Raw genomic sequence first — 19,396 nt, 5'->3', positions numbered from 1 at the left:
ACACAAAAGGCAGCTGATAAGACTCAATATTTATGTCCTTTTTATATAAAACACTTACTAAACTATGAGATTCTAAGGTGAATAATGTCAACCAGTGGATTCTGGAGAGATTTCATTGTGCTTGGAATGGTGATATTGGCAGTGATTCAGAACTGTTGAACTATCAAAACCACTTGAGCAGGACCCTTGGGGCATGCCCCAGGTTGGGGGACCTGGGAAGGGTGGGAAGCTGGGTGGGGCTTCTTCCTTTATCTCCCTCTCTTACACCAGATACAGAAAAAGATAATAATAATGTGGAAACAATAGTCTTACCCACTTTCCTGTTGTCCTTGACACTTTGTGCCCTAATCAACTATGTAAAGATTATCAAAATAAATTAATTTTTAAAAATAGTGAACCAATGAAGAAAGTGTTTTGTCTCACTCTCAAATCAGAAAATGGTTTGCCACCATCAGTTTTCCACTGCAGTAGATGACAGAGCTCCAGTTGCCCCCATTCTTCTCCACATCTGTGCTGCCCATCCTATGGGTCTGAGCCCCTTGCCTCAGCCTGCTTTCCGCTGCTGTGCGGCATATCACACTGGGGAGTCTAAAAGGATTGTGGTAAAGGAAAGAGCTTTTACGTCTCACAGTTCCTGAGGCTGAGGAGTCCAAGGTCAAAGGGATGCAACTGGTGACAGCCTTCTGGCTGGGTTGGAACATGGGGGGGAAGGCAAGTGAGGAAGCAGGCAGGACTGATCCTTTCTGTTAGGCCTTGATGCAGTCCGCTTGCTGAGGACTAACCCTAATTCAGCAGGGCGGAGGCTTCCTAGCCTTGCTCTTTCTCTATTTTCCTTATTTATTTGTTTGGAAGTCAGAGTTACAGAGGGAGAGACAGATCCAGATAGGCCTTCCACCTGCTGGTTTACTCCTCAAATGACCGTAACTGCCAGAGCTGAGCACAGGCCAAAACCAAAAACTGCATGTGGGTCTCTCACATGGGTGCAGGGGCCCAAGCACATCTTCCATTGCTTTACCAGGCACATTAACAGGGAGTTATCTCAGAAGTGAAGCCATGAGGACTCAAATGGGTGCTCATATGGGATTCTGGTGTCTCACGTGGCAGCTTAGCATGAAATGCCACAACACCCACCCTGGTACTTAACATGCCAGCATGAATGTTGAAGGGGCTATTCAAACCACAGCAATCATTATAATGGGTATAAAGTGACAAGTCTTTGGATTTTTATTTACATTTCTTTCTAATTCCTAGTATGAAACACCTTCCCATATGCTTATATGCATATCTTTTGTAGAGTGTCTATTTAGGACTGCCTGCCACTTCAAAATTTGTGCTTTTATCTTTTTAGCATTAATCTGAGAGTCATTTAAATATTCTAGTACTTTATTTTTTTAGCTTCATAATTTGTGATACTTTGCTTTTTTCTTGGAAGCACGTAAAAACTTACTTTTAGATATTCAAGAGGGGGCCTGGTACCATGCTCAATGGCTGTATCCTGCCCTTGTAAGCCCCAGCATCCCATAGGGGTGCTGGTTTGTGTCCCAGATGCTCCATTTCTCATCCAGCTCCCTGCTTGTGGCCTGGAAGGACAGCAGAGGATGGCCCAGAGCCTTGGGACTCTCACCTGTATGGGAGACCCAGAAGAAGCTTTTGGCTCCTGGCTTCAGATCAGCTCAGCTCTGGCCACTGCAGTCATTTGCGGAGTGAACCAGTTGATAGAGGATCTTTCTGTCTCTCCTTAACTCCATAAATCTGATCTGCCTTTCTAATAAAAGTAAGTACATCATATATATATATATATGTATATATACACATGTATGTATAGATATACATTTTTTTCCCCAAAGGGAACAGCAGTTCAGCCATTTCTTGAGCACACCCTATATCAGCATTTACGTCAAGTCCTGGCTCCACTTTTCCTTTTTCTTTCCTTCCTTCCTTTCTCTCTTCCTCTCTCTCTCTCCTTTAATTTTTAAAAAGATTTATTTTGTCCTCAACTGCTTTCCCAGGCCACAAGCAGGGAGCTGGATGGGAAGTAGGACCGGGGGAATTTGAACTGGCGCCCATATGGGATCCTAGTGCTTGTGAGGCGAGGACTTTCGCTGCTAGTGTATCACAATGCGCCGCCCCCCTCTCTATTTCTAAGATTTATTTATTTATGTGAAAGAGATCCAGAGAGAGGGTGAGATCCAGAGAGAGAGAGAGAGACAGAGAGCGATTCCATCCACTGGTTCACTCTCTAGATGGCTGCAATGGACAAGTAATTGGCTGGCCAGAGCCAGGAACAGAAGCTTCAGCCAAGTCTCCCACACAGCTGGCAGGGACAGAGACCTGGGCCATCACCTGCTTCTGTTGCCAGGTTCTGTGGCAGGAATTCTCAGTTCCTGGCCCGGCCTGGTCCGCAATGGTTGCTGTGGGTATTTTTGGGAAGTTAACCAGTAAATGGAAGATCTTTCTCTGCCTCTCTGTTTCTCTGCCTGTCAAATAAAATAAAGATACACTGAAAATACATTTAAAAATTAAAATAAATTATCCAAGGCTAAATTTCTGTCATTGCATCAACTTTTTGAATAAGTTTTGCAGTTTGGATAGTCCAGATCTCTTCCAAATGACTGTAAATTTGATAATTTGGAGATGGAAATAATAATTAAATCTCTTATGAATCTAATGCCCACATTTTAACATTAATGATTAACTCCAGTTGTTTTTAGTTATGTGATATTTTATTAATTTAATTCTCATAGGGAAAATTATTTCTTAGTTTAGCTGACTTCTAAGTCACCTTTGGCAAAACCAAGTTGCTTAATATATATGACTGCACTTAGCACAAAATTTAAGCTACTGTGGAAAGCATGACAGTTAAAGCAATTAAAAAAAGAATTACCAAATGATTCAACAATTCGACTACTGGGTGAATATCCAAAGGAAGGAAAAGAATAGAAAGAACAGTCTCAAAGAGATATTTTCATATCAGTGGTTCACAGAAGCATTTGTCTACAATAGCCAAAAGATGGAAGCAAACCAAATGTCTATTAATGGATAAATGGATAAACAAAATATGGCTTATGCATCCTATGAAATGTGATCCAGGCTTCAGAGAAATTCTGGCACATGTAATAGCATGGAGAAACCTTGAAAATATTATGCAAAATAGAATAAATGTGCTACAAAGACCACGCATGATCCTGGCATGGTAGCCTAGTGGCTAAAGTCCTCACCTTGCATGCACCGGGATCCCATATGTGTTCTGGTTCATATCCCTACTGTCCCACTTCCCATCCAGCTCCCTGACTGTGGCCTAGGAAAGCACTGGAGGATGGCCCAAAGCCTTGGGACTCTGCATCCGTGTGGGAGACCCAGAAGAGGCTCCTGGCTCTTGGCTTTGGATTGGCTCAGTTCCAGCCATTGTGGCCACTTGGGGAGTAAACCAGCGGATGGAAGATTTTTCTGTCTCTCCCTTTCTCTGTAAATCTGCCTTTCCCATAAAAAGTAAATAAGTCTTTAAAATAACTCATTTTATATAGAATTCTTAAAATAGTCAAGCATAATTAGATAGCAAGTCGACTGACAGGGACTCCAGGAGGGGAGGATGGAGAGTTACTGTTTAATGAATGGGGATAGAGTTTCATTTTTACAACATGAAAAATATTTTGGAGACAGATGAAACTAAATGTTGTGAAGCAATATGACTGTACTTAAAAGCCATTATGCAATACAAAACAATCACATGTTATTTTATCACTATACATTTTTTAAGAAAAAAATCCAAGTGTATGCCAGGTTTACAGTCAGGCTGGCTTAATTTCCTGGCACATGACAGGAAAACATAGAGTCAATGTGAATGTTCCTTGAAGTGGTAAGCTGAGCTCGTTGAGTCTCGAATGGAGACAGTGGGAAACAAAAGGGTTTGCTGTGGTCTGGTCTACTGGAGAGAACCAGAAAGATGAATTTCATGTGACATGTATTTATGTTTAGATGCCAGTAGCTCATTCAGTGATTTTAAAGTCACGATGTGGGCCAAAGTGCAATCTGCTGGCTGAGTGTAACTGCACCTGTTGTTTTGTGATCTCTACAAGAGAGGAGGGAAAGGATGCCCGTGGAGGGGCATCCTGCCAGCTGTGGCACCCTCGCCTTCCTGGGCCTGAGCCAGGCATCCTGAGTGATGAGAAAAAGGAGTCCAGCTTCTTGTGTTCCATTCTGTCACCTTCGTGGCTGACAGGCAGGCTTTGTCCATTTACACCTGAAAAGCCCTCTCTAGAGACACTACTGCATCCTTTATGGCGCGGGATACTTTTTGTTGCCAGATTCTAGGTGCCAGAAACCACTGAGTCATCCAAAGACAGAGAAATTTACACCAACAAACTCTTCTGTAACAATGAAAACTAAAAGTTCGTATTAGAACATTCTTGGAATTCAATCCTCATTGACTCCTGTCCTTGCTCACGACTTAATCCCATGTCTCAAGAGTAGTGGTTGGCGCATAGTAGGTGCTCAGTAAATACTTGGGGAAGGAAAAAGGAAGGTTTGTTGTTTGCTGTGTTTTGAATAATAGTTAGAACCAACTCCTGCTGGGGCTCCCATGGAAGATTTCATTCTGCTTTTTTGTCAGGGAGCCCCAAAACTTCCATCAGAGATCTCCTGGGACTGGCACGGTTGTGCATCAGGTAAATCCTCTGCCCTGTGGTGCCATCATCCCATATGGGTGTTGGTTTATGTCACAGCTGCTCTACATCTGACCCAGCTCCCTGCTTATGGCGTGGAGAGGCAGCAGAGGATGGCTTAGGCACTTGGAACTCGGTAGCCATGTGGGAGACCCAGAGGAAGTTCCTGGCTCCCAACTTCTGATCCACTGAGCTCTGGGTGTTGCAACCATCTGGGGGAGTGAGCGAACAGATAGAAGACATTCTCTCTCCTCTTCTCTCTGTAAAATCTGCCTTTCAAGTAAAAATAAGTATTTTTTTTTAAAAAAACCTCACTTTCACAGGAGAGCCTCAGCGATGGGAAATTCAGTTTGCTGATGAAATTAAGCTTGCACATTAGCTGACCTTACAATAGAGATGTTATGCTAGATCATTTGGTTAGACCCAATATAATCACAAGGGGCCTTAAAGGAAGAGAACTGGGCCAGAAGAGGCCAGAAAGATGCAATGTGAGAAAGATTCAAACCACTGTTGCTGGCTTGGAAGATGGAGGAAGGGGCAATGAGCCAAGGCATGGATGCTGAAAAAGGACAGGAGATCCATTCTGTTCTGGGTCCTGCAGAAGGAGCCAGTCCTGCTGACATGCTGATTGGTAGGCCAGCAAGACTCATTTTAGGCTCTGAGTAACTCAAAATAAATAATACATACTCAGGATGTCTGTCAAAGTAGAAAAATAAAAGGCTATGGTAGCAGTATTAAGTATGTGGCTGCATTAGAATTACGGGAAAGGTCATTTCCAAGGTCTTTTCTACTAACTTTAAACTATGGTGTCTTATGTGGGGCTATGATAACAAATTACTGTAGACTGAGCAGCTGAAACTGCACTTGTCTATTTGTCTCAGTTTTGGAAGCTGTGTGACTAAGGTCAGGTGTTGCAGAATCAATGTCTGGGAGGGCCTGTGTCCTGGGGAACACGTGGCTGTGGATGCTCACCTTTTGAAGAGCAAACAGATCCCTCTTCTCATAAAGATGATGATCCCATCATGAGGGCTCCACCTTCATGACCTTATTTAAACCTGTTTGCTTTCCTAAGGCCTCGCCTCCAAAGAGCATCATGATTTCAACACATGAGTGGGCAGGGAACATTCAGACTATAACACACAGATACTGAACATCTATTTTCATTTTACATGAAAGGCTGACAGACAGAGATAGACCCAGGGAGAGAAGGTGAAAGGGAGAGACACAGAAATCTTCCACCCTTTGGTTCACTCCCCAGAGGACAACAGATGAATCCATGATCTGGGAACTCTATCCAAGTCTCTATGTGGGTGGCAGGGACTTAGGAACTTAAGCTATTGTTACCGTCTCTCGGTGTTTGCACTAGTGGATCCTGGACTTAAACATAGGTGTTCCATTGGGGGATTTGGGGCTTCCTAGAGTTTAGGTAGTGTACCAAATGCCTATCCCATATACTTGTTTTAATAAAAAAAATACAGACTTTTCTCTGGGATGACCTTCATGTTTATCCATACACTTGTCTGCAAATCAGACACTTTCCAACTGCTCCTACTCTCCCTTCCCCGTGCACACACATTCTGAACAATCACGTTCTTAATAGTCTTTTGTTCTTTTTGTTTCTCTCCCTCCCTCACTTTCTCCCTCTTTCCTTCTCTTTTTAAAAGTTATATATTTGAAAGGCAGAATTAGAGAAAGAGAGAGAGAGAATCTTCTGTTTGGCAGCCCATCCCCAAATGGTCACAATAGCCAGGGCTGGGCTAGGTCAAAGCCAGAAACCAGTAGCTCCATTTGAGATTCCCAGAGAGGCAGCAGCGGCAGCGGTGGGTGAAACATGTGCCATCGCTTTCCCAGGCGCATTAGCAGGAAGCTGGGTCAGAAGTGGTGCAGCTGGGAATTAAGCCAGTGTTCATACCAACTGCCAGAGTTAAAGAGGCTGAACTGCTGTCCCACTTCCTAACCACAGGTGCTAGGCTGTGATCCTGTAAGATCACCCAACCCCTTGTCTTTATGCTCTAATCACCACGCTCATCTGGAAAAAAGAAACACGAGAAAGCTGGCCAAACGTTTTGACTTTTGCATTCCTCTCGCGACATCCTATACCACCTGCCTCTGACTCTTCATCTTCTGTCCTGCCCTCCCAACTCAGGGGCCAAGGTCACACTCTGGCTTTCTCAGCTGGCACCTTGTCTGTCCAGGACTGTCTGTGACACTGAGATCTTTGCTTCTCACTAATCCTACTAAGAGTTCTTGGAAGACTCATTTCTAGAAGGTCTTTCCCACATGGTTTGGACTTCTGCTGAGGAGGCATTCCATTACCAGTGGTTCCTAGGCACTGGCATTTCATGAGAACTTATTAAAATGCACATTCCTAACCTCACCCCAGGCCAGCTGCATTGGAAACCCTAGGGGTGGAGCTTGGCAATCTGTTGCACCATGCCCTTCAAGGGGATTCTGAAGCCTGCTAAAATGTGTGTGCTGCCACCAGGCTCGGGCTGCCTTTGTCCCCCTTAACTTTAGCAAAGCAGGCTTCATACCCACATGCGTCAAATCTCTAGGGAAGATGCAGACTTGTAATTAAATAAAGCAATGTTTTTGGAGGAGACAAAATTCACAAATTCCCATCTGCTGGTTCATTTCCCCAGTGCCTGCAACAGGACCTATTGGAGACCCAGGACAGGAACTGGGAAAGTAATTCAGCTCTTCCAGGTAGGTGATGGGAAATACAATGACTTGAGCCTTTGCTGCTGCCTCCCTGGGCTGTGTTAGAGTTGGAGCTGGGTATTGAATCTGGGAATTTTGATATGGGACACAAGCACCTTGACCTTTAGGCTAAACACCTGCTTCTCTGTAGGTAAGTCGCCATCTGCTCTCTTAGATTCTGTGATTGTCTATTTGGCATCCCTTAATCACAGAGCCAAACTAATAGCTGGATTCATTCACACCTCACCTACAATCCATCTTTGGTAGGCATGTGAAAATCACCTGGCAAAACCCTCCCACCCATCCCAATTCTAGACCATCCACCACCCACAAAATATTCCTTTGATTTGACTCTCACTTGTAATCCTTGTGCTGCTAATCACTCAAGCGTAGGTACTGGCTGGATGTTACTTGGGCGCTATTCAAACCAGCCGACCCCAAGTTGTTTCCCCTTTCTTGCTTGGTCTCTGTCTCACACTTCCCCTCTCTCTTGCTTCTTCTGCACATGCCCAGGTCCCCAGGGCAGGACACTGGCACAAAAGATGTCCTTCCACTGCTTCCACCTCCATTAGAATCCTGTGAGTGGAGACCGGCTGCTAATAGAAATAGCATCAATGCGACATAATGACAACCGAGGAAATGATGACAAATACAAGCAGGGGAAAATGAGATGCAGCTGGGGGTCCCCCCACACTGCCTGCACCTGGGTCGCCTTCGACCTTTGTAGAGCAGGAAAGGAAGGTGACTTCCATAGTCTCAGTTGCCAACAGTGAGTGATCACACGGCGGCGCTTGAAGTATTTAGGGCATCACATCACGACAGCCCAGAGGCTTAGAGAAGCAAAATATTCCTGTTGCCGAATCTTTGCCACTTCCTAGGGAGACTACTGCGATGGGCGCCCTGGTCCTTAACACCACCCACGGGCAGTGACCAGTCATTTGCTTACCATTTCTCCATTGAACAGGTGACATAACTCCCAAGACCACGTCAGTCCGAGTCCCTTGAGTGTTGTTCTAAGGGGTGCATTCAAGTCCTGTCGGTTGTTTGCTGTTCTAGTGACCCCACTTCATCTGAAGAGAAATTGCAAACTATTTATTTTCACTATTACTATCCCAAGAAATGCAATCTTTACATTTGGAGGTGATCTAAAAAAAGCTACTTCCTAAATATAAAAGTATATTATTACATGCAATCCCTGTGCATGAATCAGGATCCTGCCCCCTCTGTCTTCTCGAGTACCACGGATCTAGACATGTGGAAGAGGTGGATACTTGTCAAGAACTCCTCCTTAAATATTATTATTTATTGCAGTGAGCTGTTGGGGCTGACAAGGAAAAGGTAGTTCTGGGGTTTTCATATCCGGCTTGACGTGTAAGGCCCCCAGAACTTATGAGGGCTCTTAAAAATTAAGTGTGACCCAGAAGGAGGGAAAGACGGTCTGAGGTGGCCTTTGCGTGACGCAAATCCCAAAGAGGATGAGGACCTGGGTCCTGGCCAAGGGAAGCCAGGTGTCACGGGATGGCTGTGAGTCTCAGCCTTTGGGGATGTGGGGGCTCCCCTCTTTCTGGGGCCTCAGTCGTCCCATGTAGTTCGCGCCTGCTTTGGAGCACGAAAGGGCGAGGACAGGTACATACTTGCCAGCAGAAAATGCTAAGGGCACCTGTCAGCAGTCCCATGGCGCAGGCCGCTTCGGAGCCTGGAGCAAGAGCCGACAGGTTTCACGGCGCTCAGTCAGTCAGTGTTTTTGTCTCAGGAGCTGCCCGCTAGGTGAAGTCAGCATCACGCAAGGGCAGGCGGTCGGGGATGGGGCCAAATGAAAATAAGCAACCACCTTGCGTCAGGGTGGCCACTGAAGGCAAGGTCAGATGGGCGGGGCCTGGGAGAGAGCGCGGGGCGGGGCCGTAGGCGGGCTCGCGCATGCGCAGCGCTCCCCGAGTGGGGGGACGGGGCCTGGCGAGAACGCTGGGGCGGGGCCGGGGGGAGCGCGGGGCGGGGCCGCAGGCGGACTGACGGCCGCGGCGGGCTCGCGCGTGCGCAGCGCTCGCCGGGGGGGCGGGGCCGCGCGCGCGCGCTGCGCGGGCCCCGGAGGGCGGAGTCCGAGGCGGGCGCAGGCCGCGGGAGGGGGCGCGGCGGCTCCGGGGTCCGGCGCTCCCTCAGGCCGCGGATGCGATGCTGGCCGCTGCGGCTCGGGCTGCGGGCTCGGCGGCCATGTGACGGGCGGCCCGGCGACTCTCCTCTCTCCCCGCGCTCCCGGCCTCTCCGTCCTCGGGCCGGCCGAGCGCTGGGCGAGCCGAGAGGGCAGCGCGATCTCCGCACGGTGAGAGGGAAAGCCGGGCAGGGCTCGGGGCTGGAGGAGGGGTCGGAGGCAGCCACCCTCCCGGGGGGCTCTGGGGACGCCGTCCGTCCTGCGGCGGGGTGCAGGCTGCCCGGGCGTCCTGAGGGCCTCTGCAGCGCGACCCTGTCCGGGGAGCCCCCCGCGAGCCGCCTGTGGACGGCGGGCGGGCGTGGACCCGGGGAGGCCCGCGGCGGGCGCTGGGTGGCCGTGCCCGCGGGCCTCGGGCTGCTTGGGACTTACTCCACGGCGGGTGCGGGAATGACAGCGAGGCTGCGAGGCCCGTGATTTCAGTGCCAGGATGCTCGGGGAAGGTTGACGGGGCAAGTACCCAGGGTGCCCAGAAGCAAAAACCGTGACACGCCCTAAAAAAATCTTAATCCTGAGATAAAACTTTGGGGTGGGGGAATGTGGCAGGTGGAATCCCATCATCCCACCATCCTCCTTAGACATCTGCTACATATATATATATATATACACACATTTTTTTTTCTTTAAATGCACCTACTTTTTTTTTTGACAAAGTGCAAGCAGAAATGACTTCTTTGAGATGGTCGGCTTGAGTTCGGATCTCAATAATTGCCAATTCATCTTTGTAGGCTGCCCAGCCAATTAGGCTTGCTGTCCCCAGACTAGGCCTTCGCAGCGTGGAAATTACTGCTGCACGGAGTCTTGGTGGCCCCAGATTGAAATGGTGGTGGTTAACATCCAGACATTGACAAAGGGGTCCCCCTTTCTCCCGGCATTGAAATATTGGTGGCATCTCTTCCTTGGGTCATTGAAAAAAAAAATATCATCATCTTGGCAGACTAGTGCGAAGAGCCTGTAGGATGGGGCTCTTGAAGGGAAGGGAATTTTAAGATCTGTCTTGGGTAAATGGTTATGAAGCATCTTGCCTATGATGTGGGTTGCCCTGAAGTCAGTCTCAGATTTTTACTACTGTTTGCTTGTCTTAATTTGTTAAATCACAATGTTACCATTTTCTGTGCTCAACAACAGTTAATTAAAAATTTAACCTTTTGGGTTAAAAATACACACTTGCTGTACCTGTCATTGGTACTGTCTTCCTTCAGTCTTGGATGAACATGAGGAGGAAGAAGGTGCTAGAAGCCACCCTCAGAGCAGGAAATCTCCAGGAAATGTTTTAGAAAACGATGCGCTTTCACATCCCGATCCTGACCTGGCACCTCTTAGTGGATGAGGGACGTGGGGGCTGTGATTCTGTGCTTAGAAGTCAAGCTTTGCCACACGTGTCCATGGCCTTTATTTCTGGTACTTGCCCACACTGTGGGTTTTGTCTTCTGTCGTGATGTGATGCTGGCCCTGCTGCTGTAGGACTCCTTGCAGTTCGCAGAAAATGACATCTTCCTTTGTGGTTTGACGCCACTCCCTCAGTTCAGAATTCTTTCCTCTCTGCCTTGTAAACAACTTGCCCTTTAAGACCTTGCCGACCTGTATCACCTGAGCCTTGTCCAGACATTGCATCCTTCTTCATCGAGTGACCCGTGAACCCACTCCACTATCCCTCTGCAGTTGGCATTTGCCAGGTGGTTGCTGGGAATTTATTTGTGTGTCTGTCTTCGCTAGGTGCTTGGTAGCTTTGTAACATTGGCACATACTGTTGTGTACAGGTAGGTTTGGAAAGTTTATGGAATGCATTTGTGAGGAATGGTCCCAGTTTGAATGTACACTGACTTGGAATGTGAGAACCTAGCAGAAAGTAATTGCACAAGGAACTTGCAGATATCTAAGGCTGCAGTAAAAATTGTTGCTGGTCAGGAATAACATTTCAGGACAGGAAACAAAAACAATGCATTTTGTGGCTGCTAGTGACAGCTGCTTCATTGGTCCTGGGGCTTGGAGGGGCAGGTATTTGCCCAAGGCCTGGTGGGTAGAAAGGGAAGGAGTTGGGGGTACAGTCTACAGCTGTTGATTTGCCTTGTATTTCAGCTTAGCCCCCAGTCTCCTAATTCTACATCTTAATTATTTCACAAAATCTGGGTACCTACAGGAATTGAAAGAACAACCGGGTTATTTGGTTCTGTTAAGCAGTCTGCCTCACATCCTCTGACCTCTTGCTGGTGTGTTTTTCATTCCTTCGTGGTGTTTTGGGTGAAGGAAGTTGTCAGCTTTTTGGAGGGAGAGGAAATCTGCTTGCACTTTTTCCCCGTTTTTGAGTCATCAGCTGCCATCCAAAGGCTGTGACAGCCCTTGATCAGCTAAGAAACAGGATCGTTTACTTGAGAATACTGGGACATCACACCGTCCCAGTCCCGCTCAGCCGGGTAGTTTGCGCTGCAGTGCTGGTGGGCCTCTCTCCACAGCCCCATAACAAGTGGCTTCTGATGGCCAGATGGAGCGCCCACATACAGTTAGGCTTTGATGGTAAAACGAGATTTTAATATAATAAGGTTCCAGCTGGCTAATAGCATGGCTAAAATTACATGCATGGCTGGTCTGTATGTGAGAAGAGCCTATCTGATTACTCCTTTGTGATAGATTTTGAGGGAAAAAATGGGTGGTTGTGTAGTTTCATATTTTTTGAAAAGTCAGTTTTGGAAATTTGTATTTACTGTGGTGACTCTACTGAATTCCAGCAAACCTTTTATTCTGTAAATAACCTAATGGCCTAAGAAGTAAAAAGAAAAAAATCAACATGAGTTTTGACTCTTTTGTATTCATTTGTTATCATAACTGACATAGCCAAAGCATAAATGTAGTATTTAGCATTTGCTTTCACACTGAATGGGTTTCCCTTTCGTTGTAGTTTTTATGGCTGTACGATATTATACACAGTTAATGCGAGTTACTTATTTCGTAACAGCAGGACATCTTAGGTGCTTGCTGTTAGTCTATAGCTGTTCACCATTTTCTACTTCTTTCCTTTGGGCTAACAGCCCTAGAGGGGGGATTATAGGATCAGAGGGGATGAAGAGGGCTTGTATCAGTTTTCAAAGAAAATGGCCGGATTCGCCTGTGAAAGGTGTTTATTGACACTGCTTGCAGCACTTGATAGTGTTTCTTTCTTAAAAGATTCATTTACTTGACTAGGTAAACCAAAGAATATCACCCTCCTCTCCCCCCCACCCTCCCTCTTTTTTTTTTCCTTTAATAAATGAGTCCTTTTTTCTTTCTAATAAACTCTGGTAAATTTGATACAAATCAGAATTTTCCTGAAAATGAAATAGTGGTTAATTGATGTATCTGTTGGTTCACCATTAACCAGAAGGTCAGTTTTTTTAAATCTAACTCTTTACTGTTAACCAAATCTTTTTTTTTTTTTTTTTGTAATAATGATTATCTGCTCCCTTTGAGGAGTGAGGCATTGTGGATGTGACAGTCCTGCTTCATAGTTAATGTGGAACAAGGCCAGGTTCTATCCTGGTACTTGGCATGGAGTTTCTTTTCTTAAGCTTCGGTGTACTACCAGACGGTTAAGTTCTTTACCTTCTTTCTCCCCCCTCCCCCCCCTTTTTTTTGGTGAGAAAATTTTAGCTAAAGTGACCTTGCAAAGGAAACAGGACCGGTAAGTAACAGAGTTGGAACTCTGATGATCTGTACCATTTTAAGAGTATGCATTTGGCCTAGCCTGGAGGCCACATTGCCCCATTTTGGACAGTCTGTTGGCTCTGGCTGTGCCTCTGGCCTCCTCCTAAGAACCTCCTGGGAGGCAGTGGTTATTGGGCTTTTGTCACCTACATGGGAGACCTGGGTTAAGTTTCCACCTCCTGGTTTTGTCCTCACGCAGTCTTAGCCTTGGTGGGCTTGTGGGGATTGAATTGGTAGATGCGGAAGTATGGGTTCCCTTGCTCTCAAGAAAGCAGAGCTTCCCACATACATAAAACCTTCAGACAGGTTTGTTTTGAAATGTATTACATTGTTTGCTGTGCTAAGGATTTGGATGTCATACTGTTGACGTTGGAAAGATACTTCTTGTGTCAGAGTGAGGGGATGGGATCTCTTTTGGTGAGATGCAACACTTTGGTGTTACCAGAAATGCCCAGTGGGTTCTCTCCTCAGCTTAGTATGGAAATAAAAATCAGGGAATCTGTTGCAGACAGAAAAATTTATTTGGGAAGGGACCAGATGAGCAGGGAAGGGAGAGGAAGGGGAAAGCACCTCCTGAGAGAAAGCCAGGAGGTGGGGTGCCTCTCTGAAGGGGGAGGGAGAGAGAGACAGACACCAAAGGTTTGAGGAAGGGTCTTGTGATTTTAAGCATTCCCTGACCCCTCCTTGTTGGGTGGGAACCTACAGATAAGATGTTTCCCATTGATGGTCTCTTAACCAGCTAAGAAATGGGTGAGCAATGCTTGTGCTGCTGCCACCTGAAGGTGTGGTCGAGACCTCAGCAGGCCTGGATGGTCTCATTGGAAAGACGTTGAATTGTGTTCTAATAAGAAGTGGCTGAACTAGGTGGGACAAGAGAAATGAAGCCTAAATTGTGAGGTGAAATGTAGATCAGGAAATCACTGGAAAGGTACAGGACTTGGTAACTGATTTGTAAGAAGGTGGGTAGTTGGAGTGCTGATTTGCAAGGTATCGAGTGGGACTATGACACAAGAGGGTGTGCCCACAGCACTGGATTCTGTTTCCATCAATGCATGGCGGTGCTGATGTGTTATACCTAATCTAGTGACACATTTGCCTCCCCTAGTGACTTGTGTGCTTGTTAAGGGCAGGGCCTGGGGCAGGCATGAAGGGAAGACATGATAAGATGCTGCCAGAGGAAATCTAGAGGTTGGACTTGAAAGCACTTAGTTACAGAAATCGGAGTGGAGGAAGCTGCAGTCTAGAGTGCACAGCCATTGCGGGCAAAGGGAGCGAAGCTGTCAGCCTGCAGAGCACCCCCAGTAGGCTACCAGTGGCAATTCTGACTCCAGGGCGCTGGTTTTGACTTGCTGGTGGCCAGTGGTGTCTAGAATGAAATATGTTTTTCCTTTGTGATTGATAACGCCTCTCCCCCAGCACCTTGATGAGTATCCTGGGGCTTCCTTCCTCTTTGGGCCTCTTCTGCCTGCCGCAGGTGCTGATGCTGGGATGTGATTCAGTCTGTTGAGACCACATCAGGTGATCACTTTTTTAAGTGACTCAGCTGGAGTATGTTAGGTCTAACCTTGGCTTTGAGCTCTTGCTTGTTGCACCAATTACTTTTTACGGCCTTAGGATCTACTAGTTGGTTAAATTGATGTTTGGGGCTGTCAGGGAGTCTTGATTCTCAACAGCTGGTTTTATGAGAGCTGATGTTGTGCTGTTCCATTTCCCATGTTGGTCAGTAGCCAAATTTGAATGTAGTTGGATCATCTTTGAGGATGGTTGGTCTTAATGCCCTAGATTGTTCCAAATAGTTTAGACTCTGTGATTCTATAGTTACACAAGATGTAGTGGCTGATTTTAAATTTCCTTGGTCAGTTCCTTACCTCTCAGGCCCGTTTTTCAGAGTCATTTAGGAAAGGAATTTGTCCTGTTATTTTTTTTCTGTTTCCATTTGCTTTAGATTGTCCTTACCTTGCACTCTGTGTCCAGTTTTCATCAGCTTCTGTGGTACATGGTAAGCAAAAATAGGAGTGGAGAAAGAGGAAAGGCAGAATCCCTTGCTTTGAGCCTCCCTTGCTTTCAGTGGCTGCTGACAAACACCCTGTCCTCCCAGTCATCACTGTCCCTAGCCGTTACAGTGAGTGAGCATGGGCTCCTGTTCCATAGCTTCAGCTCTGAGGGAATGGGAGGTGCAGGATGTGGCTTTTAAGCTGAGAAACATGTGCTATCTTAGGGTTTTGATCCTTCTGTGATTTTTTGTTTTGGTGAATATTGAAAAACTCAGGTGATAATTGTGTGGGTTAGCAAGTGCTCTTTGGCATTTTTTTTTTTTTTAATGCAAAGAGTAGACGCTGGCTTTGTGGTCACAGTGCAGTGGGTTAAGCCTCCCCTGGCAGTGCAGCCATCTCATACGCAGAGTGCTGCTTCCATGGTTCAGATCGCAGCTGCTTTGCTTCTGATTCAGCTCTCTGTTCCTGGGGAAGCAGCGGATCATGGCCCAAGCGTTTGGATCTCTGCCCTACCAGCATTGGGAACCTGGGTGGCGTTCTCTGCTCACTCTTGTGGCCCTGGGACAAAATCAGCAGATAGAAGGCTGTCTGTGTCTCTCACTCTCTAAGCAAATCTTAAAAAAATAAAAAATAAATCCCACTCTTATTTCTTTGAATAACTTGCTCCTCCAGCTCTGTAGACACCTTCCCCCCTACCCACCTCTCCATGATATAAAAGTCTGATCACTGAGTGGCTGGCATATACTCTGGGGACAGTGAAAAGAGGCAGACACCAGAAGGTACTTAGAATTGTTGTTGTCATCATATTAATGATACTTGGTTGCAACTCGAGTGCTTTGGGGGAAATTTGAGAGCTTTCTCTGACCATTATGTCTTGGCAGCCAGTGGTAGATTGAGAGTTAAGTTTTCTCAGAAGGGCATTGCTTAGAAAAGCAGGAACGACTCATAATAGCTACTGAAGTGTGTAGAATGGATGGGTGATATTTTGGCTGAGTTGGTGGGCCAGTTTATAAGGGACCAACCAGGTGGTATTGCTAAAATGTTGAGGAAACCAGGATAGTTGTCTTGTTTTGATCTGCTTTTTCTTATGAAGGATCATTCCTGTGGACCATGAACAACATCTGTTTTAGCCTAATCTGTATGCCCTTAACTGAATATATAACGCAGGGTGCATATATGTGTATATACCTGTGCATTTCCCTCTCTCAAGTGAAGACAGTGACTAGCAGGAAGTGACTCCAAGCCGCCCTCCCCAGCCCATTACTTTATAGTAGCGAGTAAGTGAATCTTCCTAAGTTCAAAATGGTAGTTTTTGTTTATTTTCTTAAAAATTTTTTATTTACTTGAGAGTTAGATGGACAGACAAGATCTGTCTTCTCTGTGCTAAACCCTGCGTCAGCCCAGAACTCTGGCTGTACCACACGGGGAGCAGAGGCACTTGAGGTGTCACCTGCTGCCTCCCAGCAGGTGCAGTAGCGGGAAGCTGGAGTAAGGAACCAGACCTTGGCATCACACCCAGGTTTGCCCTCCCTTGGGACATGGGTTTTTTTGTTTGTTTGTTTTGGCATCTAAGCTTTTTTCTAAAAAAATGTTTGTTTATTTTTTACTTGAAAGTCAGAATTACAGAGAGAGAGAGAGAGAGAGAGAGAGAGATCTTTTATCTGATGATTCAGTCTGGGCTGCAGTGACTGGGGCTGGGCCAGCCCAAAACCAGGAGCCAGGATCTTCTTCCAAGTCTTCCCGCGTGGGTACAGGAGCCTAGGCACGTGAAGCTGCTTTCCCAGGCATGTTAGCAGGGAACTGGATTGGAAGTGAACAGCTGGTACACGAATCGGCGGCCTTTTGCGATGCAGGGGTGGCAGGCGGTAGTTAAGCCATCAAGGCACGCTACCACGCAGGATGTGGGTATCTTCACTGCTAGCCTAAACACTCACCTCTGAAATACCTTTTGAAAAAAGAGAAGTGTTTCTAGAAATCCAAAGAAAAGTTTAAATTGAAATGTAAGTTAGCTTTTTGAGAGACTTTTGATAGCTACTGTTTCTCACCTCCTCTTTCTTTTTTAATGTACCTGGCCAAGTTTTTACTATAATTGCTTGTGATTATTGAATTAGTATCTGAGATGAATCCAGAAACTCTGTTGAAAGCACTTATTACAGTTACAGCACTTTCTGTGGCTCATTTATGTTTGACTAAGTAGTAATCAATATTGAGTGCTGGAGCTTCGTTTTGATTTTTTTTTTTAACGCTTAATTGGCCTTTTCTGATCGTCCTCCTTTAGCTGCTGGTTTGTGCTCTTGACTTTTGAGTTTCTCCAGCAGATCTGCTCAGGTGTTGTTCTTGCTAAGGGAATCTGTAGCTGCCTGTTTTCCATAGAAGTTAGTTGGCTCTCTTTCTGCTTCTTACTTGCTTCCTGCCTGCACTTGCCCTCTACCTAATGGTATTGGGAATGTTCCCTCAGGGATTCTAAGGAACAGCTGAGGTTTCTTACATGGGACTACAGAGTAAAGGTCAAATTCCTTATCAGGTTACACAAAGTCTTCTGTGAATGGTCTCAGTCCCATTAAAACTCAGCCCCTAAATTTGATCTCTTCTAAGTTCACCCTTCCTTGTTTTCTCTGTCTCCACCTTGTGGGTTACCTATGTTTATATACAGTATCTGTCACTTGTACATCTGATCAGTTACTAAATTCCATTGTAATCCAGCAGAAGTGTTTTGGCCACTCTCCACGTTCCTGATTTGTTGGTACTACTAAGAGGAGGAAGAGGAGAAGGCCAGCCCACCATCTGTGAAGGTACTACCTCCATGCTCTTGTACCTGCTGTTCCACTCTGTCCTCTCTCTGCATTCCATTCATTTTATCAATCTCCTTAAAGTACTTTATCTTTTGAAGAGCCCAGCACTATCTCTTCATGCAGGAAAGGTATGCCTCTTCCTCTCATCCCTCATCTTGTTACTTGTGTTGCTCTCCCGTTTTTTGTGGTTAGTATCTTGTAGTATTTGTTGTAGTTTGTACTCCCTTTTCCCTAAGCTTGGAGGCAGTCAGTACATTTTCACTGAATGAATAATTGAGAAGAGAAAAATAATGACTCAGCATTGACCTAGTTTTGATTGGTCCATTAGATTGGTTATTTGGCTGTTTTTTTTTTTTTACATAATTTGTTTATGTATATAGAATATACAAATGAGTAATTCAAATAGCATTCTTTTTTTTTTTTTTAGATTTATTCATTTTTATTATAGCCAGACATATACAGAGGAGGAGAGACAGAGAGAAAGATCTTCCGTCCGATGATTCACTCCCTAAGTGAGCCGCAACGGGCTGGTGTGCGCTGATCCGATGCCGGGAACCTGGAACCTCCTCCGGGTCTCCCACGCGGGTGCAGTGTCCCAATGCATTGGGCCGTCCTCAACTGCTTTCCCAGGCCACAAGCAGGGAGCTGGCTGGGAAGTGGAGCTGCCGGGATTAGAACCGGCGCCCATATGGGATCCCGGGGTTTTCAAGGCGAGGACCCTAGTTGCTAGGCCACGCCACCAGGCCCTCAACTAGCATTCTTAAAGACAGTCATATCCCAAGATGTTTTAGGAGATTATTTATTGTATTATTATCTATTAAGTATTCTTGCTAATAAGAGATGCATTGATGACTTTTTCATATATCTGAAATCTCTGTTTTTGCTTGTATTTTTTTCTCCCTTCTAGTTTCATTGTTTTTCCCATTTTGACAGTTTTATTTAGCTATTGCCTCTTGGGATGTAAGGCTCCTCCATCCTAAAGCTCAACTTATTTTAAAACTCAGTTCCTAAACTTGATGCCCCTCCTGCCTTCCCATGTAGTGTTTTCTATGGTGTTATTATGGATATTGATTAGTTTTCTCTGCAGTATTCGTAAATGTCACTTTGGTCTCTAATCACTTAGTAAGTTTGTTTTATTGTAAGACCACAAACATCTTTTGGCTCTTTCCTGTGTTCCTGAGTTATAAGTGAGTTATAAGTACTAATAATAGAAAGGCTAATAAGGGAATATCCCAGCCCACATTTGATTATGATAAATGTGATCAGTATAGTAACAGTGTCATAGTGAAATATCACCATTAAGAGACAGGAAAGAAACCAAGGTGAAACCAGAAAACCACTCAACACAACCCTCTGAGTGAAGTTGTT

General features: G+C 45.8%; 1 protein-coding gene across 7 annotated transcripts in view; it reads left to right on the top strand.

Annotated features, from left to right (window-relative positions):
* The first annotated feature begins 9,442 nt into the window (after positions 1-9,442).
* Positions 9,443-19,396, top strand: part of CCSER2 (coiled-coil serine rich protein 2) — a 430,972-nt gene continuing 421,018 nt past the window's right edge. For 4 of the 7 annotated variants that reach the window (XM_058671981.1, XM_058671978.1, XM_058671979.1 and 1 more), the window contains exon 1: positions 9,443-9,678. The gene's annotated coding sequence lies outside the window, so the exon portion shown is untranslated. The remainder of the gene's footprint in view (positions 9,679-19,396) is intronic. The other 3 variants (XM_058671976.1, XM_058671975.1, XM_058671980.1) reach the window with 2 other exon arrangements.

The sequence above is a fragment of the Ochotona princeps genome, chromosome 13 (genome assembly GCF_030435755.1).
Source record: "Ochotona princeps isolate mOchPri1 chromosome 13, mOchPri1.hap1, whole genome shotgun sequence".
In the NCBI taxonomy this organism is placed as follows: Eukaryota; Metazoa; Chordata; class Mammalia; order Lagomorpha; family Ochotonidae; genus Ochotona; species Ochotona princeps.
The sequence above is the reverse complement of the archived record's forward strand: the minus strand, read 5'-3'. Positions and strand labels throughout refer to the sequence as shown.